Below are 24,370 nucleotides of genomic sequence, written 5' to 3'. Positions count from 1 at the left end.
GCAGTATAAAAGATATGAAAAGCCTATCCTATATATCTTGTGACATCCTGCTCCTTATGTGGGGTAAGCATAGCCTGAAACTATATTTACCTTATTATATACCATACCATTGTATTAATACTTACTCTAATTATTGTGATTTCTTATGTGGGACATGTCTAGTTGATTTTGAGTCCATCTTTGACCCAAAAAGAACCAACTAGCTCCTCTTTCATAATGCCAGCCCATAGCAGTACCCCACCTCTACCTTGCTGACATCTGAGTTATAATGGAGGTTTGTGCCCATTACTGATCCAGCTACAGGCCCATCCATCTGGTCCATCAAGAGTCACTCTCTTCTCATCAGTCCATAAAACCTCTGAAAAATCTGTCATCAGATATTTCTTGGCTCCTTGTCTTGTTTGGTGGTGGTCAGGATTCAGATTTCCTTACCTTATCCATCTCTCTGAGCACCGAACACCTTGTACTTCTCCCCAGGGAGGTTGCTGATCTGGACTATGACAGCACTGGAGATAATGGCCTCCTGGTCGCTTCACGTCTGATTCTTCTCAAATCTTTGGCAGTGAACGTGTGTCCTTTTTCTCCACACGTTTTTTTTGTGACCTTGTTGACTATTTGCAACAAAACTTTTGATGGTTCTGTGATCATGTCCCAATATTTTAGCAATTTCAAGGGTGTTTCAAGGGTGTTTTTTCTTGGTTCATGTTCCTTGACGAAAACAAGCTGGCTAATAATTCTGTGCACCTTGATAAAAGGTGCTGTATCCTTAGACCTCACCCTCCTCATTACCCAAATGCACATCACCTGATCTGCTTTATCCAGTAAACATTCAGGTTTATACAGTTTAGAGTTGGAAAATCTGCATAAAAATGATGATATGGTGAAAATACTCACTTGCCCCATAATCCTACACACAGCGAATAATGTGACAGAAGAATGGGTAGGGTTAGCCAAGCAAATAGCTACCACCAGTTCTGTAAATTGCAAAAATAACTTTCGTAGTTATGTGACAAACTAAAGAAACAATTATTTTTCATATTTAGAGATTTGCCCAATTGATCAAACATTCTGCAACACTTAGATATATTTGCACTATAGTCTGAAGCAAAACTGATCTCAAAGTCCACCCATAATAAATCTTCACACTATTCTTACTTGTCTATTGCTTAGTAAAATCACCTGTGTACAGAGGTTTTATGGTGAACAGTAACATTACCTGCAGATGACTGTAAGGCTTGTGATCTCTAGTTTATAATCACTCCAGAACACAAAGCTACATTATTCTCTCAGAGGAGATATTATTTCAACCTTGGACTCCTGATTTCAGTTCATAAACTAATTCCATGTTTCTTTGAAAAAAAAAAAATGAATAAGTTAAATATTTAATCCATAGATATAGTATTATTACCAGTGGTTTGATACTTTAGAACAGGTTTTCTTTAACTTGGTGAAAATATTCCATTTGTTGCCCCCATCTGAAGCTTTGAGATATGACCACACATAGTGGATACTGGGCTGCCTGGATCCAACCGAAATCTGAACCTGCAAATAGGAGCAGTTCTGTGTATAAAACTAATGCCTACCTGTAAAATCATGCGACTATGAAAACTCTGCTGATTAGGGGGAGCCGTCCTTACATGTGCCTATACTCTAACTCCATTAGCTGCCTCGCCTAATTAATTATCAGGATCATACACCGCCAAAAAATAGCACATATGGTATTACTAAAGGACCTATAAATTGAAACCATATAGGTAGAAATCATTCGAAGCATAATACGCTCGCTCTATATAACAATACCAGTAATAGCATCTTGACAAGTCCTTTGAGCCATGAAGCCAACACACCTAAAATTACTGCTAGTGCTTAGCTTGTGGAAGTCATTATCTTGTGTTAAGCCGGTTAGAAATGTTGAGTTGTGATATTTTTTTCAGTTTACCACTGACATTATTACAATAAAAAAAAACCCTACCGACCTCTGCCGTACTATTACTGCGGAAGTCGGATCCCCTGCTTTGATGTGGGCCTTGGCGCTGAGCCCACCTCAAAGCCGGGACATGTCAGCTGTTTTAAACAGCTGACATGTGCGCGCAATAGCGGCGAGTGAAATCGCGAATCACTCGCCGCTATTAACTAGTTAAATGCCACTGTCAAACGCTGACAGCGGCATTTAACCGGCGCTTCCGGCCGCGCGGCTGGAAATGAGCGCATCGCCGACCCCCGTCACATGATTGGGGGGCAGCGATGAGCCGGCATAGCAACCAGAGGTCTCCTTGAGACCTCTATGGTTGCTGATGCCGGATTGCTGTGAGAACCCCCCTGTGGTCGGCACTCACAGCACACCTGCAATTCAGCTACTTAGGAGCGATCTGATGATCACTGCTATGTAGCAGAGCCGATCAGGCTATGCCAGCTTCTAGCCTCCCATGGAGGCTATTGAAGCATGGCAAAAGTAAAAAAAAAAAAGTTTAAAAAAATATGAAAAAAAATATATAAAAGTTTAAATCACCCCCCCTTTCACCCCATTCAAAATAAAACAATAAAAAAATCAAACCTACCAATATTTGGTATCGCCACATTCAGAATCGCCCGATCTATCAATAAAAAAGGACTAACCTGATCGCTAAACAGCCTAGCGAGAAAAAAATTTTAAACGCCAGAATTACGTTTTTTTAATTGCATTAAAATGTAATAATGGGCGATCAAAAGAACGTATCTGCACCAATATGGTATCATTAAAAACGTCAGCTCGGCACGCAAAAAATAAGCTCTCACCTGACCCCAGATCACAACAAATGGGTATTGGAAAATTGCGGAATTTTTTTTTTTTTTTTTTTAGCAAAGTTTGGATTTTTTTTTTACCCCTTAGATAAAACGTAACCTAGACATGTTTGGTGTCTATGAACTTGTAATGACTTGGAGAATCAAAATGGCAGGTTAGTTTTAGCATTTAGTGAACCTAGCAAAAAAGCCAAACAAAAAACAAGTGTGGGATTGCACTTTTTTTGCAATTTCACCGCACTTGGAATTTTTTTCCCCATTTTCTAGTACACGACATGCTAAAACCAATGATGTCGTTGAAAAGTGCAACTTTTCCCGCAAAAAATAAGCCCTCAGATGGCCATATTGATGGAAAAATAGAAAAGTTATGGCTCTGGGAAGGAGGTGAGCGAAAAACGAGAACGCAAAAACGGAAAAGGGCAAGGTTATGAAGGGGATAAAACAGATTTGTCACTTCTGTTCAGCCATGTTACCGGTTTACCTTTTATAAAACATACTGTCTATATCCAGGTTTGGACTGTATATACAGTACTATGCAAAAATTTTAAGCAGGTGTGGGAAAAAATGCTGCAAAGTAAGACTGATTTAAAAAATGTAAATTTGTATTAATTAAATGCAAAATAAATGAACAACATAGAAATTTAAATCACGTTGATATTTGGTGTGACCAGTCCACCCTTTGCTTTCAAAAGCCACACTAATTCTTGTAGGTACACTTGTAAACAGCTTTTAACCCCTTCCCGACCTTTGACGCCACGTAGGCGTCATGAAAGTCGGTGCCATTCCGACCCATGACGCCTATGCGGCGTCATGGAAAGATCGCGTCCCTGCAGACCGGGTGAAAGGGTTAACTCCCATTTCACCCGATCTGCAGGGACAGGGGGAGTGGTAGTTTAGCCCAGGGGGGGTGGCTTCACCCCCTCGTGGCTACGATCGCTCTGATTGGCTGTTGAAAGTGAAACTGCCAATCAGAGCGATTTGTAATATTTCACCCATTATAACGGGTGAAATATTACAATCCAGCCATGGCCGATGCTGAAATATCATCGGCCATGGCTGGAAATACTAGTGTGCCCCCACCCCACCGATCGCCCCCCCACCCCCCGATCTGGCCGGTACACTGCTCCGGCTCCCCTCCGTCCAGTGCTCCGCTCCCCCCCCGTGCTCGTGTCCGCTCCCCCCGTGCTCCAATCACCCCCCCGTGCTCCAATCACCCCCCCTGCACTCCGATCCACCCCCCCCATGCTCCATTCCAGCCCCCCGTGCTCCATTCCAGCCCCCCCGTGCTCCGTTCCACGCCCCCCGCGCTCCGTTCCACCCCTCCCGCGCTCCGATTCCCCCCCCCCGTGCTCCGATCCCCCCCCCCCCCGTGGTCCCCCCCCACCCCATCATACTTACCGATCCAGCCGTGGTCCCGTCCGTCTTCTCCCGGGCACCGCCATCTTCCAAAATGGCGGGCGCATGCGCAGTGCGCCCGCCGAATCTGCCGGCCGGCAGATTCGTTCCAAAGTGCATTTTGATCACTGAGATAGATTATATCTCAGTGATCAAAATAAAAAAAATAATAAATGACCCCCCCCCCCCCTTTGTCACCCCCATAGGTAGGAACAATAAAAAAATAAAGAATTTTTTTTTTTTCCACTAATGTTAGAATAGGGTTAGGGTTAGGGGTAGGGTTAGGGGTAGGGTTAGGGGTAGGGCTAGGGTTAGGGGTAGGGTTAGGGGTAGGGTTAGGGCTAGGGTTAGGGCTAGGGTTAGGGTTAGGAATGTGCACACGTATTCTGGTCCTCTGCGGATTTTTCCGCTGCGGATTTGATAAATCCGCAGTGCTAAACCGCTGCGGATTTATGGCGGATTTACCGCGTTTTTTTCTGTGCATTTCACTGCGGTTTTACAATTGCGATTTTCTATTGGAGCAGTTGTAAAACCGCTGCGGAATCCGCACAAAGAAGTGACATGCTGCGGAATGTAAACCGCTGCGTTTCCGTGCAGTTTTTCCGCAGCATGGGCACAGCGATTTTTGTTTCCCATATGTTTACATTGAACTGTACACTCATGGGAAACTGCTGCGGATCCGCAGCGTTTTCCGCAGCGTGTGCACATACCTTTAGAATTAGGCTATGTGCACACGGTGCGGATTTGGCTGCGGATTCGCAGCAGTGTTCCATCAGGTTTACAGTACCATGTCAACATATGAAAAACCAAATCCGCTGTGCCCATGGTGCGGAAAATACCGCGCGGGAACGCTGCGTTGTATTTTCCGCAGCATGTCAATTCTTTGTGCGGATTCCGCAGCGTTTTACACCTGTTCCTCAATAGGAATCCGCAGGTGAAATCCGCACAAAAAACACTGGAAATCCGCGGAAAATCCGCAGGTAAAACACAGTGCCTTTTACCCGCAGATTTTTCAAAAATGGTGCGGAAATATCTCACACGAATCCGCAACGTGGGCACATAGCCTTAGGGTTAGGGTTGGAATTAGGGTTGTGGTTAGGGTTAGGGGTGTGTTGGGGTTAGTGTTGTGGTTAGGGGTGTGTTGGGGTTAGGGTTGTGATTAGGATTATGGCTACAGTTGGGATTAGGGTTAGGGGTGTGTTGGGGTTAGTGTTGGAGTTAGAATTGAGGGGTTACCACTGTTTAGGCACATCAGGGGTCTCCAAACGCAACATGGCGCCACCATTGATTCCAGCCAATCTCGTATTCAAAAAGTCAAATGGTGCTCCCTCACTTCCGAGCCCTGACGTGTGCCCAAACAGTGGTTTACCCCCACATATGGGGTACCAGCATACTCAGGACAAACTGCGCAACAATTACTGGGGTCCAATTTCTCCTGTTACCCTTGTGAATCTAAAAAAATGCTTGCTAAAACATAATTTTTGAGGAAAGAAAAATGATTTTTTATTTTCACGGCTCTGCGTTGTAAACGTCTGTGAAGCACTTGGGGGTTCAAAGTGCTCACCACATATCTAGATAAGTTCCTTGGGGGGTCTAGTTTCTAAAATGGGGTCACTTGTGGGGGGTTTCTACTGTTTAGGCACACCAGGGGCTCTGCAAACGCAACGTGACACCCGCAGACCATTCCATCAAAGTCTGCATTTCAAAAGTCACTACTTCCCTTCTGAGCCCCGACGTGTGCCCAAACAGTGGTTTACCCCCACATATGGGGTATCAGCGTACTCAGGAGAAACTGGACAACAACTTTTGGGGTCCAATGTCTCCTGTAACCCTTGGGAAAATAAAAAATTCTGGGCTAAATAATTATTTTTGAGGAAAGAAAACGTATTTATTATTTTCACGGCTCTGCATTATAAACTTCTATGAAGCACTTGGGGGTTCAAAGTGCTCACCACACATCTAGATAAGTTCCTTTCAGGGTCTAGTTTCCAAAATGGGGTCACTTGTGGGGGGTTTCTACTGTTTAGGCACATCAGGGGCTCTGCAAACGCAACGTGACGCCCGCAGAGCATTTCATCAAAGTCTGCATTTCAAAACGTCACTACTTCAATTCCAAGCCCCGGCATGTGCCCAAACAGTAGTTTACCCCCACATATGGGGTATCACCGTACTCAGGAGAAACTGGACAACAAATATTGGGGTCAAATTTCTCCTGTTACCCTTGGGAAAATTAAAAAATTCTGGGCTAAATAATTATTTTTGAGGAAAGAAAACGTATTTATTATTTTCACGGCTCTGCATTATAAACTTCTATGAAGCACTTGGGGGTTCAAAGTGCTCACCACACATCTAGATAAGTTCCTTTGGGGGTCTAGTTTCCAAAATGGGGTCACTTGTGGGGGGTTTCTACTGTTAAGCCACATCAGGGGCTCTGCAAACGCAACGTGACGCCCACAGAGCATTCCATCAAAGTCTGCATTTCAAAACGTCACTACTTCGCTTCCGAGCCCCGGCATGTGCCCAAACAGTGATTTACCCCCACATATGGGGTATCAGCGTACTCAGTAGAAACTGGACAACAACTTTTGGGGTCAAATTTCTCCTGTTACCCTTGGGAAAATAAAAAATTGCAGGCTAAAAGATAATTTTTGAGAAAATAATTTTTTTTTTATTTTCATGGCTCTGCGTTATAAACTTCTGTGAAGCACTTGGGGGTTCAAAGTCCTCACCACACATCTAGATTAGTTCCTTTGGGGGTCTAGTTTCTAAAATGGTGTCATTTCTGGGGGATCTCCAATGTTTAGGCACACAGGGGCTCTCCAAACGTGACATGGTGTCCGCTAATGATTGGAGCTAATTTTCCATTTAAAAAGCCAAATGGCGTGCCATCCCTTCCGAGCCCTGCCGTGCGCCCAAACAGTGGTTTACCCCCACATATGGGGTATCAGCGTACTCAGGACAAACTGGACAACAATATTTGGGGTCCAATTTCTCCTATTATCCTTGGCAAAATAGGAAATTCCAGGCTAAAAAATCATTTTTGAGGAAAGAAAAATTATTTTTTATTTTCATGGCTCTGCGTTATAAACTTCTGTGAAGCACCTGGGGGTTTAAAGTGCTCAATATGCATCTAGATAAGTTCCTTGGGGGGTCTAGTTTCCAATATGGGGTCACTTGTGCGGGAGCTCCAATGTTTAGGCACACAGGGGCTCTCCAAACGCGACATGGTGTCCGCTAACAATTGGAGCTAATTTTCCATTCAAAAAGTCAAATGGCGCGCCTTCTCTTCCGAGCCCTGCCGAGTGCCCAAACAGTGGTTTACCCCCACATATGAGGTATCGGCGTACTCGGGAGAAATTGCCCAACAAATTTTATGATCCATTTTATCCTACTGCCCATGTGAAAATGAAAAAATTGAGGCGAAAAGAATTTTTTTGTGAAAAAAAATTACTTTTTCATTTTTACAGATCAATTTGTGAAGCACCTGAGGGTTTAAAGTGCTCACTAGGCATCTAAATTAGTTCCTTGGGGGGTCTAGTTTCCAAAATGGGGTCACTTGTGGGGGAGCGCCAATGTTTAGGCACACAGGAGCTATCCAAACGCGACATGGTGTCCGCTAAAGAGTGGAGCCAATTTTTGATTCAAAAAGTCAAATGGCGCTCCTTCCCTTCCAAGCCCTGCCGTGCGCCAAAACAGTGGTATACCCCCACATATGAGGTATCAGCGTACTCAGGACAAATTGGACAACAACTTTCGTGGTTCAGTTTCTCCTTTTACCATTGGGAAAATAAAAAAATTGTTGCTAAAAGATAATTTTTGTGACTAAAAAGTTAAATGTTCATTTTTTCCTTCCATGTTGCTTCTGCTGCTGTGAAGCACCTGAAGGGTTAATAAACTTCTTGAATGTGGTTTTGAGTACCTTGAGGGGTGCAGTTTTTAGAATGGTGTCACTTTTGGGTATTTTCAGCCATATAGACCCCTCAAACTGACTTCAAATGTGAGGTGGTCCCTAAAAAAAATGGTTTTATAAATTTCGTTGTAAAAATGACAAATCGCTGGTCGAATTTTAACCCTTATAACTTCCTAACAAAAAAAATTTTGTTTCCAAAATTGTGCTGATGTAAAGTAAACATGTGGGAAATGTTATTTATTAACTATTTTGTGTCACATATCTCTCTGGTTTAACAGAATAAAAATTCAAAATGTGAAAATTGCGAAATTTTCAAAATTTTCGCCAAATTTCCGTGTTTATCACAAATAAATGCAGAATTTATTGACCTAAATTTACCACTAACATGAAGCCCAATATGTCACGAAAAAACAATCTCAGAACCGCTAGGATCCGTTGAAGCGTTCCTGAGTTATTACCTCATAAAGGGACACTGGTCAGAATTGCAAAAAACGGCAAGGTCTTTAAGGTCAAAATAGGCTGGGTCTTGAAGGGGTTAAAGGAACTCGGGAGGGAGTTTGTTCCAAACATTTTGTATAATTAACCACAGATCTTCTAACAATATAGACTTGCCTATATCCATCTGTTTCACGTAATCCCAGAGTCGATGATGTTTAGATCAGGGCTTTGTGGAGGCCATGATTTCCAGGACTCCTTGTTCTTCTTTAAACTGAAGATATTTGTTAGTCACATTGGTTGTATGTTTGTGGTCGTTGTTCTGCTACAAAATAATTTTGGAGCCAATCGGACGCCTCCCTGATGGTATTACATGATGGATAAGTATCTCAGCATTGAAGACCTCCATACCATTAATTCTAATCAAATACCCAACTCAGTTTGCTGAAATGCCTCCCCAAATTTGCAGGACTCCCCACCATATTTCACTGGTGCCTGCAGACATGCATTATTGTACCATTCTCCAGCCCTTCAGCGATCAAACTTTCTTCTGCTGCAGCCAAATATTTCACATTTTTACTTATCAGGTTCTAGAACATCCTGCTGCCATTTTTGTTCACCCCGGTTTCTAAGTTTTTGTGCATAGTTGAGTCAATTGGCTTTGTTTCCATCTCGAAGGTATGACTTTTTGACCACAATTCTTCCATGAAGACCACTTCTGGCCAGACTTTTCCAAACAATATATGAGTAGCTGGGTCCCAGTGGTAGCTGCCAATTCTGAGCTGATGGCACTCCTGGACATCATCCAATTTCAAAGGGAAATATGCATGATGTGTCTTTGTGCTCCACGGCTTCCTTGGTCGACCACTGCGTCTATTGTCCTCAACGTTGCCCATTTCTTGGAGCCTCTTCAAAAGAGATTGCCCAGTACATCTTGAAACCCCAGTCTGATTTGAAATCTTTGCCTGCGGGAGAGCTTGTTGATACAGTATAACTACCTCGTGTCTTGTTGCTGTGCTCAGTCCTGCCATGGTGTATGACCTTTGTCATGAAACTGTCTTCCACAAACTCACCTTCGTAGCAGAATTAAGCCGCCTACATAGCTATTCTTTACACTGATGGCCTATCCTTAGGATAGATCACCAATATCTGATTGTTGGGGGTGTGATAGCCAGCACTCCTGTCAATCAACTGTTCCCAATACTGGCCAGAAGTGCTCCGTTGCAGAGCTGCACAGCTCTGTCATTGGTATACGAGCTGCAGCCAGGTACTGCATATCCTTCCCCTATTGATTGGAATAGGGTGGGGGTGTGCAGTATCCAGCTGTGCCACTATCACTGACAGCCTTCCCCACAGCTGATCAGTGCGGGTGCTGGGTGTCACACCCTTACCAATCAGATATTGATAGCCTACCATAAGGATAGGCCATTAGTGTAAAAGTCCCAGACAACCACTTTAATGATTGCTGCAACCTACATGTGAAAAATATGATCATTATTACCTGTTTTGTATAATTGGTTACTTATATACCTGAGTGTCATTGTCATTCCCTGACTTGGTACAAGTGTACCTAGAAGAATTGATGCTGTTTTGAAGGTCAAAGAGCAGCCAGTCACAATACTGATTTAATTTAGGTTTCTCTTGTTCATTCACTTTGCATTTTGTTAATTGATCAATTATTTTTTTAACACTCTTATTTGTGTAAACATTCTTACTTTGCAGCATTTTTCCTAACTTCCCTAAGGCCACATTCACACGTTCCTTTTTATCCTGCGGGTTCTCCCGCAGCGGATTTGATAAATCTGCAGGGCAAACCCGTTGCGGTTATCCCTGCAGATTTATCGCGGTTTGTCCTGCGGGTTCTGCTGCGGGATTTACCCCTACTATTGATGCTGCATATGCAGCAATATGCAGCATCAATAGTAATGTTAAAAATAATAAAATCATGGTATACTCACCCTCTGACGTCCCGATCTCCTCGGCGCTGCAGGCGGCGGTCCGGTTCCAAAGATGCTGTGCGACCAGGACCTTCGGTGATGTCACGGTCATGTGACCGCGACGTCACCGAAGGTCCTGGTCGCATAGCAAACCTGAGACCGGACGGCCGCGTGCAGCGCTGAGACTTCAGAGGGTGAGTATACCATGATTTTTTATTTTAATTCTTTTTTTTTTTAATACAAATATGGTTCCCGGGGCCTGGAGGAGAGTCTCCTCTCCTCCACCCCGGGTATAACCCACACATTATCCGCATTACTTCCCACATGGTGGGCACAGCCCCATGCGGGAAGTAAGCGGATCAATGCATTTCTATGGGTGCAGAATCGCTGCGATTCTGCACAAAGAAGTGACATGGTCCTTCTTTTTTTCCGCAGCAATTCAGCGCGGTTTTTTTCGGGTTTTTCCGCATCATGTGCACTGCGGTTTCTGTTTTCCATAGGGTAACATTGTACTGTACCCTGCATGGAAAACTGCTGCGGACCCGCAGCGGCAAAATCGCCGCGGTTCCGCAGTAAAAACCGCATAGTGTGAACATGGCCTAAACCTTTTGTCCTGTACTGTATATTTTACTGCCAAGAAACAACTCTTACAAAGACTGGGCTGAACTATGACACATCCTTCTAATTATTAGTTATTGTCCAAACAACCAAAACACTTTATTTTTTCTTATAATAACCCATAATTGGCAGTGTACTCTTTTGAGTAAAATTTTTTTTCTGTACTAGCAACAGCTTTTAAGTAATGACATGAATGCTACAGGCAGACAATAGTACACTAGTAATACCACGTCTGAAATAGGTGTTTCAATCCCTTCGAGTTCACAAAACATTTATTTAATTTGTACAGTGGTTGTAATGCTGGGTGGATCTATAAGTGGTCATATTACAATACAGCAATGTTCATGGCAAACAATGATTTATTTTTAGAGCACCGTTTATTCCATGGTGCTGTACATGTGAAAAGGGTTTACATACAAAACACAACGATAAAATGACAATTAACAATATATAATTGACAGACTGGTACATAGGGGAGAGAAGCCTACTCTTGTGAGCTAATGGGGAACGAGACAGTAGGCTTGGGGGTTGCAGCACCTCCGGTGGTGGGGAGGTGACAGCAGGGTTACTGCAGGTTGTAAGCTGTCCTGAAGAAAAGAGTTTAAGTTGTGAAATTCAGAATTCCAGAGGATGGGGGATGCTCGGTAGAAGTATTGAAGCCGATTTGGTGAGGAACGTATGAAGGTGGAGAAGAGAATTAGGTCTTCTGAGGACCGGAGATTGTGTGCGAAGATATCAGATTAGTTTGGAGATATAGGCAGCAGGAGGTGGTAAGGGCTTGGATACGTGGTTTGAAAGACAGGGCAGAGTCGAGGGTTACTGTCATTTGTTATGATAGATAGGGTCTGGGAGTTAAAGAGAACCCAACAGCTGATACATTTTCCACAGCCAGTATGCATCAGGCAATGGCTGTATATGAACTCAGCCAGGTATGTTTGACTCTGAAATGCTACATCATTTCAGAGAAAAGCATACTTCAAAGCCAAGCCACCCTGTAGACTAGTTGGACAGGCGGATACCCGGTGGCTTCTCCCCACCCACTGCTGTAGATTGACAGGTCTCAACCTATATGTGCACGTAAACACAGACCCATCAATCCAGGGCAGTGGGCAGGGAGAACCGGCTGGGGACCCACCCTTTTCACTAAATTAGAATATTATCAAAAAGTTAATTTATTTCAGTTCTTCTATACAAAAAGTGAAACTCGTATATTATATAGACTCATTACAAGCAGAGTGATCTATTTCAAGTGTTTAGTTATGTTAATGTTGATGATTATGGCTTACAGTCTTTATCTCAGTAAATTAGAATGAACAAAAAACACATGCAAAGGCTTCCTAAGTGTTTAAAAAGGTCCCTTAGTCTGTTTCAGTAGGCTCCACAATCATGGGGAAGACTGCTGACTTGACAGATGTCCAGAAGGCAGTCATTGACACACTCCACAAGGGTAAGCCACAAAAGGTCATAGCTAAAGAAGCTGGCTGTTCACAGAGTGCTGTACCCAAGCATATTAATGGAAAGTTGAGTGGAAGGAAAAAGTGTGGTAGAAAAAGGTGCACAAGCAACCGGGATAACCACAGCCTTGAAAGGATTGTTAAGAAAAGGCCATTAAAAAATTTGCTGGAGTCATTGCTTCATCAGCCAGCACACACAGACACATTCAGGACATGGGCTACAAGTGTCGCATTCCTTGTGTCAAGCCACTCATGACTAGAGATGAGCAAATTTCTTCTGTTCCCCACTTATTCTGCAAGCTATAGCGCTTGCCGAATAAACTGCAGAGGGAATCTGGATACATGGAGCACGCCAGCTGATCGGCGCCACAGCTGCAGGTGTTACAGCACATGCATGGAGAGGCTATCCATGCACTCTCACACACACACACACACACACACACACACACACACACACACACACACACACAATAATGCATACACACACAATACTCACCCCTCCTCCTTGTTCCCCACTCTGCTCCGGTCTCATCATCTCCACTGCTGGTACAGCGCAGTGCACCATAAAGTGACGTCCTCACACGCCCGCTGAGTCACAAGCAGAGGGTAAGTGATGGGAGAGGGAAAGTCTGACGCTCTCTCCTCCATCACTGCTTTCATCTGTATCAGCATCTATGATGCGGATAAGTTGAATGAGTGATGGGGGTGGCACCGGGCCACATAGCGACTGTCCACGCCCACCTCTGAAGAATTAAATGGCCGGCGGACAAAAAATATGGGCACGTGGCTGCGGGCCGCCCCCACCCCTGGTATAGATGGAGGGAAGTAAGGGTCCTAGGCAGTGCTGTGGGCCGCCCCTATCCCTGGTATAGATGGAGGGAAGTAATGTTCCCAGGCAGTGCTGTGGGCTGCCCCCATCCCTGGTATAGATGGAGGGAAGTAAGGGTCCCACGCAGTGCTGTGGGCTGCCCCCATCCCTGGTATAGATGGAGGGAAGTAAGGGTCCCACGCAGTGCTGTGGGCCGCCCCCATCCCTGGTATAGATGGAAGGAAGGGTCCCAGGCAGTGCTATGGGCCGCCCCCATCCCTGGTATAGATGGAAGGAAGGGTCCCAGGCAGTGCTGTGGGCCGCCTCCATCCCTGGTATAGATGGAGGGAAGTAAGGATCCCAGGCAGTGCTGTTTATTGTATCTGTGTAACTTATCATCATCCTGCTAGATAACTACAAAGAGCTACTTGTGTATACAGTTGCTATTCCCATATACACAGGTTTAAGGTGCTAACAGTACTTCTCCTACTCCTGTGTTCCGGCCTTAATATACAGTACAGACCAAAAGTTTGGACACACCTTCTCATTTAAAGATTTTTCTGTATTTTCATGACTATGAAAATTGTAAATTCACACAGAATGCAACAAAACTATGAATTAACACATGTGGAATTATATACTTAACAAAAAAGTGTGAAACAACTGAAAATATGTCTTATATTTTTGGTTCTTCAAAGTAGCCACCTTTTTCTTTGATGACTGCTTTGCACACTCTTGGCATTCTCTTGATGAGCTTCAAGAGGTAGTCACCGGGAATGGTTTTCACTTCACAGGTGTGCCCATCAGGTTTAATAAGTGGGATTTCTTGCCTTATAAATGGGGTTGGGACCATCAGTTGTGTTGAACAGAAGTCTGGTGGATACACAGCTGATAGTCCTACTGAATAGACTGTTAGATGCTTTTTTCTTGCCATAATACAAATTCTAAGTAAAAAAAAAACGAGTGTCCATCATTACATTAAGATATGAAAGTCAGTCAGCCCGAAAAATTGGGAAAACTTTGAAAGTGTCCCCAAGTGCAGTTGCAAAAACGATTAAGCGCTACAAAGAAACTGGCTCACATGAGGACCGCCCCAGGAAAGGAAGACCAAGAGTAACCTCTTCTTCTGAGCATAAGTTTATCCAAGTCACCAACCTCAGAAATCGCAGGTTAACAGCAGCTCAGATTAGAGACCAGGTCAATGCCACACAGAGTTCTAGCAGCAGACACATCTCTACAACAACTGTTAAGAGGAGACTTTGTGCAGCAGGCCTTCATGGTAAAATAGCTGCTAGGAAACCACTGCTAAGGACAGGCAACAAGCAGAAGAGACTTGTGTGGGCTAAAGAACACAAGGAATGGACATTAGACCAGTGGAAATCTGTGCTTTGGTCTAATGAGTCCAAATTTGAGATCTTTGGTTCCAACCACCATGTCTTTGTGCGACACAGAAAAGGTGAACGGATGGACTCTACATGCCTGATGGTGTGGGGGTGCTTTGCTGGTGACACTGTACCAGCAAAGCTGAACCAGCATGGCTACCACAGCATCTTGCAGCGGCATGCTATTCCATCCGGTTTGCGTTTAGGTGGACCATCATTTATTTTTCCAACAGGACAATGACCCCAAACACACCTCCAGGCTGTGTAAGGGCTATTTGACCAAGAAGGAGAGTGATGGGGTGCTACGCCAGATGACCTGGCCTCCACAGTCACCAGATCTGTACCCAATCGAGATGGTTTGGGGTGAGCTGGACTGCAGAGTGAAGGCAAAAGGGCAAACAAGTGCTAAGCATCTCTGGGAACTCCTTCAAGATTGTTGGAAGACCATTCCTGGTGACTACCTCTTGAAGCTCATCAAGAGAATGCCAAGAGTGTGCAACGCAGTCATCAAAGCAAAAGGTGGCTACTTTGAAGAACCTAGAATATAAGACATAATTTCAGTTGTTTCACACTTTTTTGTTAAGTATATAATTCCACATGTGTTAATTCATAGTTTTGATGCCTTCAGTGTAAATTTGTAATTTTCATAGACATGAAAATATTGAAAAATCTTTAAATGAGAAGGTGTGTACAAACTTTTGGTCTGTACTGTATATTGTAACAACTCTGCTGGCATCACGTCATGGCCTCACATCTCTCACACTATCTTACCCACTGCTCCAGGCCATGATGTGGGTTCTGTTTCATGCCAGCTCCATGTTCTGTGTCTATGCTCTCTGCATGCCTCATGGCTATGTGTATAGGGGGCCGGCGCCTGAACTCTCTGGTTCTTATAGGAATCAGGTGCATCTGTCTAATCAGTTCCTGACCAATTATCAAGAGGCCTCCTGTATATAGTGCAGCTCCACCCTGTGGTCTGGGCCTGTGCAATGTGTTAGCTCAGTTAGTGTTTAGCTGCTGAGTTTGCCTGGCCTTGCTCTGAGTTACTCCCTCTCTGGAGGCTTTTCTCTGTGCTATTGCCTTGGTCTTGTAGTCCGCCCTCCAGGAGGCAGAATATCCTGGTCCCTGTGTCTTTGTTCCTGTGTCTTCTTCCATTGCCTTGTCTGTACTTTGTCTTTTCTCGGTCTGCTTGTCTGTGGCTTCCTTCCCTGCTTTGTCTTTCCTTGTGTTCTCAGTCTGCTTACACTCCGCACTCTTGCGGCTCTGCACTCAGACCTTGCTTCGCACTCTCTGGCTTTGCTCTGTGGCTCCGCTCTTTGCGGTTCTATCTGGCTCCGCTCTTTGCGGTTCTATCTGGCTCCGCCTCCTGTGTTTCTGCACTTGGCTCAGTCTCTGCTCTTGGCTCCGCCTCCAGCGTCTCCACTCTTGGCGTTACCTCCAGCATCTCCGCTTTTGGTTCCGCCTCCAGCGTCTCCGCTCTTGGCTCCGCCTCCAGCATCTCCGCTCTTGGCTCCGCCTCCAGAGTCTCCGCTCTTGGCTCCGCCTCCAGCATCTCCGCTCTTGGCTCCGCCTCTAGCGTCTCCGCTCTTGGCTCCGCCTCTTGCAGCTCCGCTCTTGGCTCCGCCTCCAGCGTCTCCACTCTTGTCTCCGCTCTTGGCTCCGCCCTTGGCTCCGCCTCCAGCGTATCCGCTCTTGGCTCCGCCTCCAGCGTCTCCGCTCTTGGCTCCGCCTCCAGCGTCTCCGCTCTTGGCTCCGCCTCCAGCGTCTCCGCTCTTGGCTCCGCCTCCAGCGTCTCCGCTCTTGGCTCCGCCTCCAGCGTCTCCACCCTTGGCTCTGCCTTCTCCTTCTCTTCTCTTAGTTCCACCTTCTACTTATTACTTAGTCCTCCTGTCTGAACAGGTTCCAACCTGTTTCACATACCTGCCTGCAGACCGGTCCCTACCGGTTCTTCCTATGTTCCAGCCGTACCCGCCTGCCTACCAGAGAGCCAGCCGTGTCCGCCTGCCCGCCAGTGTCTCTGTTGTACCCGTCTGCCTGCCTGTGTCCCAGCCGTGCCTGCCTGTCAGCCAGAGTGCCAGCCGTGCCCGCTCCGTTCCTTAGTGGGATCAGCAGCCACAGCCAGACATCACCCTGGAGTGGCACCTGGTAGCTTCCTATTGCACAAGTCTGACCTCACCATCAGAGGCTCCAGCGAACACCTAGGAAGCTACTTAGTTACACCCCTTCCAGGGAAGTTTGGTCTGTGGTCCAGTGGGGCCACACCCCCGTATGCCCGCGCCAACCAGTCTGGGCGCGTGCGTGACAGTTTGCCAGGCCATGGTCCCCGCTGAGTCCCATGTGCCTTCGCTCTCGGAGCAAGATGAACTCTCTTCTTGCCAGTATTGGCCTCCGAGGAAAATGTTTACCCATCTGAAAGCCAGTCCTTCACTGCTCCATCCCCAATTGTCATCTCTAATGAGCTGTTTGATCGACTTAAAGCCTGCGCTCCTAATGACGAATCCAAGCCAGCAGATCCTCCATGCTACTATGGGGACCCAAAGCAATGTCGTGTGTTCCTGGAGCGGTGCTTGCGTTATTTCAAGTGGCATGCTCCCCAATTCCCCACTGACTGGTTGAAAGTAGGTTTCTTAATGGCCTACCTTAGAGGAGATGCTTTGATGTGGTGCAACCCCCTTTGGGAAGCAGGGGACCCCATCATCTCAAATCTGCCGGCCTTCCTGGTGGCCTTCTGTAAAGCCTTCGATGAGCCAAGTACTGCATCTCCTGAAAAGTCTTCCCCTTCAAGCTCACAGAGACGGTCCAGACAAAAGAAACCTGTAGGTAAACCGTCACTTCCGTCCATGACCGTCCAAGACTCATCTGTTCCACAACCCAACAAAACGGCCACCCGAGCAAGATCCAAGAGGTCTAATAAAAGGGGTCTGGCAAATCTGCAGCCTGAATCTGGTGCTGAGATTGAAATACGGTATCCCTGTGGTTGTAAAGAACATTCAGATGGTCTTTGCCCTGTGAAGCCTGTACTCCAAAACCCTGGGCCAGTAGGAGAGGCTGCCCCTGGCGAGAGTACTTCCTCTCCGTCAAAGTTAATGACTGTTTCTCTGCCTTCTGGGAGCTTTGGTGTGTTTAAGCTGCCTATCATTCGGAGTCAGTGTATGGTCTCCGTTCTACAGCTCCAGAACCCGGTGTGGGCGTTGCCTGATAATGGCCGAGCCCTGCTAAAGAGCAGTCTAGTCCTGCAGGGACAACTACAGCTCCAAGTTGGAGCCTTATGCACGAAGAAATTTGTTTTCCGTATGCTGTCTGTTATGCCCATGGGTCATTCTGAGCCAAGGACTCTACCACCCGCTCTGGTCAAGAGTTCCAGTAAAGTGCTTCGTTTGAACTTACCCAGTCTTGAGAAGTGTCTAGTTCCCATGCGTCAAAGACACTCAGCAGTGTCATCTTCTTCAGCTGGTCTGCTAGTCATCGAGTCAAGGTGTGCTGACGTCACTGAAGATGGGGAAACGGTGACGATGTCTCCACACATCTCCAGCGACTATACCAGTAAACAGTTAGTCGTCGAGTCAAGGTGTGCTAACGTCACTGAAGATGGGGAAGCGGTGACTATCCACACATCTCCCACGACTATTCCTGTAATCTGTTCCTAGGAACATCCCCGCCGTTTGGACGATTTCTTCTGGATAACGGGCAGAAGATGGTTCCTATGTGGATACCTTCAGCGTCCTTGTGGCCGGCTGGTGAAGATTTCAAAACAGAAGTTTGTTCACCTAAATTTTTCTCTGACCCGGTGGAGCTGTTGTTCTCCTCTCTCATCTCTAATGACTTTTCTTGTGTTCCGTATCTAAGAACATCTCTGCTACTTGTCGGGCAAAAGTTGAATCCTATGAGAAGGCTTCCAGTTTCCATGTGTCCGGCTGGTGAAGATGTTAAGACAGCAGCATTCAATTCCCTGTTACCTGTCTACCTGAAGGAGGTGGTCCAGCTCATTGTGGAAGCTAACCCTGTTGAGCACCAAGAGACTTTGTTTTATGAGATTCCTGGTGACCCGCCTGCCTTATTCTACCCTGAAGATGTCATGTTGGCCTGGACTATGTGTGCTCCTATCCTTCTTCTACAAGTTATTCTGGCGGGCTTGAAGAAGAGGGGCCGTAAAGGGGGGGGGGTACTGTAACAACTCTGCTGGCATCACAGCATGGCCTCACATCTCTCACACAATCTTACCCACTGCTCCAGGCCATGATGTGGTTTCTGTTTCATGCCAGCTCCATGTTCTGTGTCTCTGCTCTCTGCATGCCTCATGGCTATGTGTATAGGGGGTCGGTGCCTGAACTCTCTGGTTCTTATAGGAATCAGGTGCATCTGTCTAATCAGTTCCTGACCAATTATCAAGAGGCCTCCTGTATATAGTGCAGCTCCACCCTGTGGTCTGGGCCTGTGCAATGTGTTAGCTCAGTTAGTGTTTAGCTGCTGAGTTTGCCTGGCCTTGCTCTGAGTTACTCCCTCTCTGGAGGTTTTTCTCTGTGCTATTGCCTTGGTCTTGTAGTCCGCCCTCCAGGAGGCAGAATATCCTGGTCCCTGTGTCTTTGTCCCTGTGTCTTCTTCCATTGCCTTGTCTGTACTTTGTCTTTTCTCGGTCTCCTTGTCTGTGGCTTCCTTCCCTGCTTTGTCTTTCCTTGTGTTCTCAGTCTGCTTACACTCCGCACTCTTGCGGCTCTGCACTCAGACCTTGCTTCGCACTCTCTGCCTTTGCTCTGTGGCTCCGCTCTTTGCGGTTCTATCTGGCTCCGCTCTTTGCGGTTCTATCTGGCTCCGCCTCCTGTGTTTCTGCACTTGGCTCCGTCTCTGCTCTTGGCTCCGCCTCCAGCGTCTACGCTCTTGGCGTTACCTCCAGCGTCTCCGCTTTTGGTTCCGTCTCCGCTCTTGGCTCCGCCTCCAGCGTCTCTGCTCTTGGCTCCGCCTCCAGCATCTCCGCTCTTGGCTCCGCCTCCAGCATCTCCGCTCTTGGCTCCACCTCCAGCATCTCCGCCCTTGGCTCCGCCTCTTGCGGCTCCGCCCTTGGCTCTGCCTTCTCCTTCTCTTAGTTCCACCTTCTACTTGTTACTTAGTCCTCCTGTCTGAACAGGTTCCAACCTGTTTCACATACCTGCCTGCAGACCGGTCCCTACCGGTTCTTCCTATGTTCCAGCCGTACCCGCCTGCCTACCAGAGAGCCAGCCGTGTCCGCCTGCCCGCCAGTGTCTCTGTTGTACCCGTCTGCCTGCCTGTGTCCCAGCCGTGCCCGCCTGTCAGCCAGAGTGCCAGCCGTGCCCGCTCCGTTCCTTAGTGGGATCAGCAGCCACAGCCAGACATCACCCTGGAGTGGCACCTGGTAGCTTCCTATTGCACAAGTCTGACCTCACCATCAGAGGCTCCAGTGAACACCTAGGAAGCTACTTAGTTACGCCCCTTCCAGGGAAGTTTGGTCTGTGGTCCAGTGGGGCCACACCCCCGTATGCCCGCGCCAACCAGTCTGGGCGCGTGCGTGACATATATAAATATGATTTCAAATCCTGTTACTCCCGGCCTGAGGGTACAGTGAAAACCAGCCCAAATGATGTCAGCACATGTTATAGCACTGCAATCCCTATTATATTGGAGACTCCTGCTACCCCAAACAGGGGCTTCCAGACCATTCCTCACACTGGTAGCCCCTAGTAAACGCAGCAGATTATGAAGCCAGAGAATAACAATGATGACTTAAACTCTTTCTAATCACAATCACAGGCAAATGGATATTCACATTGGTTTTAGTAGGATTAAATAACCCGTTAATTTCCTTTCAATAACCCATAGAGATCCATGCCACCAATTCCCTGGCTGGAAGCCACCAGAAAAAGCTCTTTAAAATGCAAAAAAGAATGAACATTTAGAAAGAAAATGAAAAGGGATGTGTATTAAGATGTGACCCGGTAAAGTCACAATGGGATGTCTTTAGTTACCGGTAAGTCCCCATGCCTTCCATGGTGAGGAGCTGTACAGGTGTAGCACTTCAGCAGCCCAGCGGTCACTAACGGCCAGGCTCCGGCTGTGATGTTTCCTTCATATCGGCCAATTAACCCCATGCTAGTTTCCACTATAAGCATGGGGTGCTTAGCAGAGATTCTGCACTGGGGGCATTTACTTTTTCCCCGCATGACCCTGACCTATGATAACCAGGAAGCGTCATGTAGAAAAAGAGAAATCCCACAGAGAAGGTCAGAACAGTGTGTGTGACATGTAATGACACCGCTCTGCCCTCGGTACACACAGATCGGACCTCCGGCACGGGGTGTTTGAGCAGAGTTGTCGTCTCACTGTACTGTAGGGTCTTCTCGCTTCCCCCAGTCAGTGCTGTGAGATGATGGCTGCAACTTTTACTGTTCTCATGCTGAAAACAGGTGAGAAAAAATACGCAGATTTTCATGGCTTCATTGAATAACATTGGTCCGAGTGCCGTCTGACCTAATCCTATCATTAGATTGCCCTGGTCCAATTTATACGCAGCCCTAAGGCCGGGGTCACACGAGTATGTTCTCTCATGTGACAGAACGGGGCCGATTTATGCAAATGACACTCTGATGAAACTGTCAGATCCGAGTGTCAGTGCTGTGTGCTCCGATCCTCTTCAGCACAGGTGCGGAGGAGACGGAGAAAGCAATTTCTCCATCTCCTCCATTGCCTGTATGGGCATGTATCGGACTGCACGCTGATGCCATCCGAGTGATGTTTCTAGGCGCACACAGACGTGTATGGACGGTTCTCTGATGCACCCGCAGCATGCTGCGATTATTTTCTCCTGGCAATTTGGCGTGAGATCTTGCTCTGCCCCACAGTATAACACTGGGCCGAGTGCTGTCTAATAAAACATCACACAGCACTCCGCCATGAGCGAGCCCTAAGCCTCTGTTCACACCGTGCATTTTTTAATGCACATTTTCAGCTTCGTTGTACAGCACCAGCAAAAGCCATGAGATTTCCGAGATCTCATGCACACACATTGCGTTTTTTTCTGACCGAATTAGAAAACTGCAGCATGTCACTCATCTCCGTATTTTTTCACCCATAGAAAGCAATGAGTAATGCAATAACGCAGGAAAAATGCAGGTATCAGATTTTGGTGAAGAAAACTCAGGAAGTTGCTTCATAGTTTTTTTGGGGGCACTAAACTTTATCACCATAACAAGGGGCAACAAAAATGCAGCAAAACCTTCTTTTGTAAGCAGCTTCTTTACTGCCAAGAGAGCAGAAAAAAGGGACGTAGTGATAGAAAAGTCTCATGTACTAATAAAAACCATAGCAGCCATTAGTAAAAACTGCAGCTACCAATAACCGCACATTTCATGGCCAGAACGAAGTCTGTGCTGCAGCTCCATCACCCAGAATAAATAGCAGGACTGAGAGGACTCACAGCTGTACAAAGTGGGCGGGAAAAAGCTGCACTCTGATTGGGTCTCCACACAGCGGTCTCCTCCGATTGGTGGCCAGTAGTTTGCTGGGTTTTGATTGGGTGATACATTTTCGAGTAAGCGGGTTGGTGGTTTCCTTGTACCGGAAGAGGAGGAGATTTACTTCGTTCAGGTTCTTTCTACCTGTTATACGGCGGGGCGGCCGGTGCCCGGGTCTGACAACTAGTGTGTGCGGAGGGAGGGCGCCCTGATAACGTGACGTGCAGGTAACTAGCCGGCGACTAGGACATAGCCGTGCGCGGGGGGTGCGGACAGCCGGGCTGCTGCTGCTGGTCCAGAGGTCAGAGCGGGATACCTGTGTGACAGGGTGAGTCCGGGGCAGTGCGGGGTGAGGAGCCGCTGTTATCAGTGCTCGGGATGCTCGGTCCCACAGCCTCCTTACACTTATTTTCCCCTGAACACAGAAATCTGCATCTTTTGCACCATGTAATGTCCTGAGGCTTCATCGATAAATATTGTGCGGTGAATGGAAAAACAGCAATTACACTTTTTGTGTGTCTGTCTCTATGACCTGTGCCTCTTGACCCTGCTCCTGACCCCCCCCGCTCCTGATCCCGCGCTTGATCCCCCCCGCTCCTGATCCCGCGCTTGATCCCCCTCCTGATCCTGCGCTTGATCCCCCCCCCGCTCCTGATCCCGCGCTTGATCCCCCCCTGCTCCTGATCCTGCGCTTGATCCCCCCCCTGCTCCTGATCCTGCGCTTGATCCCCCCCCTGCTCCTGATCCTGCGCTTGATCCCCCCCTGCTCCTGATCCTGCGCTTGATCCCCCCCTGCTCCTGATCCTGCGCTTGATCCCCCCCTGCTCCTGATCCTGCGCTTGATCCCCCCCTGCTCCTGATCCTGCGCTTGATCCCCCCCTGCTCCTGATCCCGCGCTTGATCCCCCCCCTGCTCCTGATCCCGCGCTTGATCCCCCCCTGCTCCTGATCCCGCGCTTGATCCCCCCTGCTCCTGATCCCGCGCTTGATCCCCCCTGCTCCTGATCCCGCGCTTGATCCCCCCTGCTCCTGATCCCGCGCTTGATCCCCCCTGCTCCTGATCCCGCGCTTGATCCCCCCTGCTCCTGATCCCGCGCTTGATCCCCCCTGCTCCTGATCCCGCGCTTGATCCCCCCTGCTCCTGATCCCGCGCTTGATCCCCCCTGCTCCTGATCCCGCGCTTGATCCCCCCTGCTCCTGATCCCGCGCTTGATCCCCCCTGCTCCTGATCCCGCGCTTGATCCCCCCTGCTCCTGATCCCGCGCTTGATCCCCCCTGCTCCTGATCCCGCGCTTGATCCCCCCTGCTCCTGATCCCGCGCTTGATCCCCCCTGCTCCTGATCCCGCGCTTGATCCCCCCTGCTCCTGATCCCGCGCTTGATCCCCCCTGCTCCTGATCCCGCGCTTGATCCCCCCTGCTCCTGATCCCGCGCTTGATCCCCCCTGCTCCTGATCCCGCGCTTGATCCCCCCTGCTCCTGATCCCGCGCTTGATCCCCCCTGCTCCTGATCCCGCGCTTGATCCCCCCTGCTCCTGATCCCGCGCTTGATCCCCCCTGCTCCTGATCCCGCGCTTGATCCCCCCTGCTCCTGATCCCGCGCTTGATCCCCCCTGCTCCTGATCCCGCGCTTGATCCCCCCAGGCTCCTGATCCCGCGCTTGATCCCCCCAGGCTCCTGATCCCGCGCTTGATCCCCCCTGCTCCTGATCCCGCGCTTGATCCCCCCTGCTCCTGATCCCGCGCTTGATCCCCCCTGCTCCTGATCCCGCGCTTGATCCCCCCTGCTCCTGATCCCGCGCTTGATCCCCCTTGCTTTTGATCCCGCGCTTGATCCCCCCTGCTCCTGATCCCGCGCTTGATCCCCCCTGCTCCTGATCCCGCGCTTGATCCCCCCTGCTCCTGATCCCGCGCTTGATCCCCCTGCTCCTGATCCCGCGCTTGATCCCCCCCTGCTCCTGATCCCGCGCTTGATCCCCCTTGCTTTTGATCCCGCGCTTGATCCCCCCTGCTCCTGATCCCGCGCTTGATCCCCCCCCGCTCCTGATTGCCCCCCCTGCTCCTGATTCCCCCCCCGCTCTTGATTCCCCTCCCCCCGTGCTCCTGATCCCGCGCTTGATCCCCCCCCCTGCTCCTGATCCCGCGCTTGATCCCCCCCTTGCTCCTGATCCCGCGCTTGATCCCCCCCCCC

At 48.0% G+C, this 24,370-nt stretch overlaps 1 protein-coding gene across 9 annotated transcripts in view; it reads left to right on the top strand.

Annotated features, from left to right (window-relative positions):
* DLG3 (discs large MAGUK scaffold protein 3) overlaps positions 1–24,370 on the top strand; it is a 299,457-nt gene that overhangs the window by 232,238 nt on the left and 42,849 nt on the right. The window contains exon 1 of one of the 9 annotated variants that reach the window (XM_069747307.1): positions 22,285–22,410. The exons of the other annotated variants lie outside the window; for them this stretch is intronic. The gene's annotated coding sequence lies outside the window, so the exon portion shown is untranslated. Of the gene's footprint in view, positions 1–22,284; positions 22,411–24,370 lie in introns of those variants that run through there. 9 annotated transcript variants of the gene reach the window in all.

The sequence above is a fragment of the Ranitomeya imitator genome, chromosome 2 (assembly GCF_032444005.1).
Source record: "Ranitomeya imitator isolate aRanImi1 chromosome 2, aRanImi1.pri, whole genome shotgun sequence".
Taxonomy (NCBI): Eukaryota; Metazoa; Chordata; class Amphibia; order Anura; family Dendrobatidae; genus Ranitomeya; species Ranitomeya imitator.
This window is presented reverse-complemented; position numbering and strand designations above follow the sequence as displayed.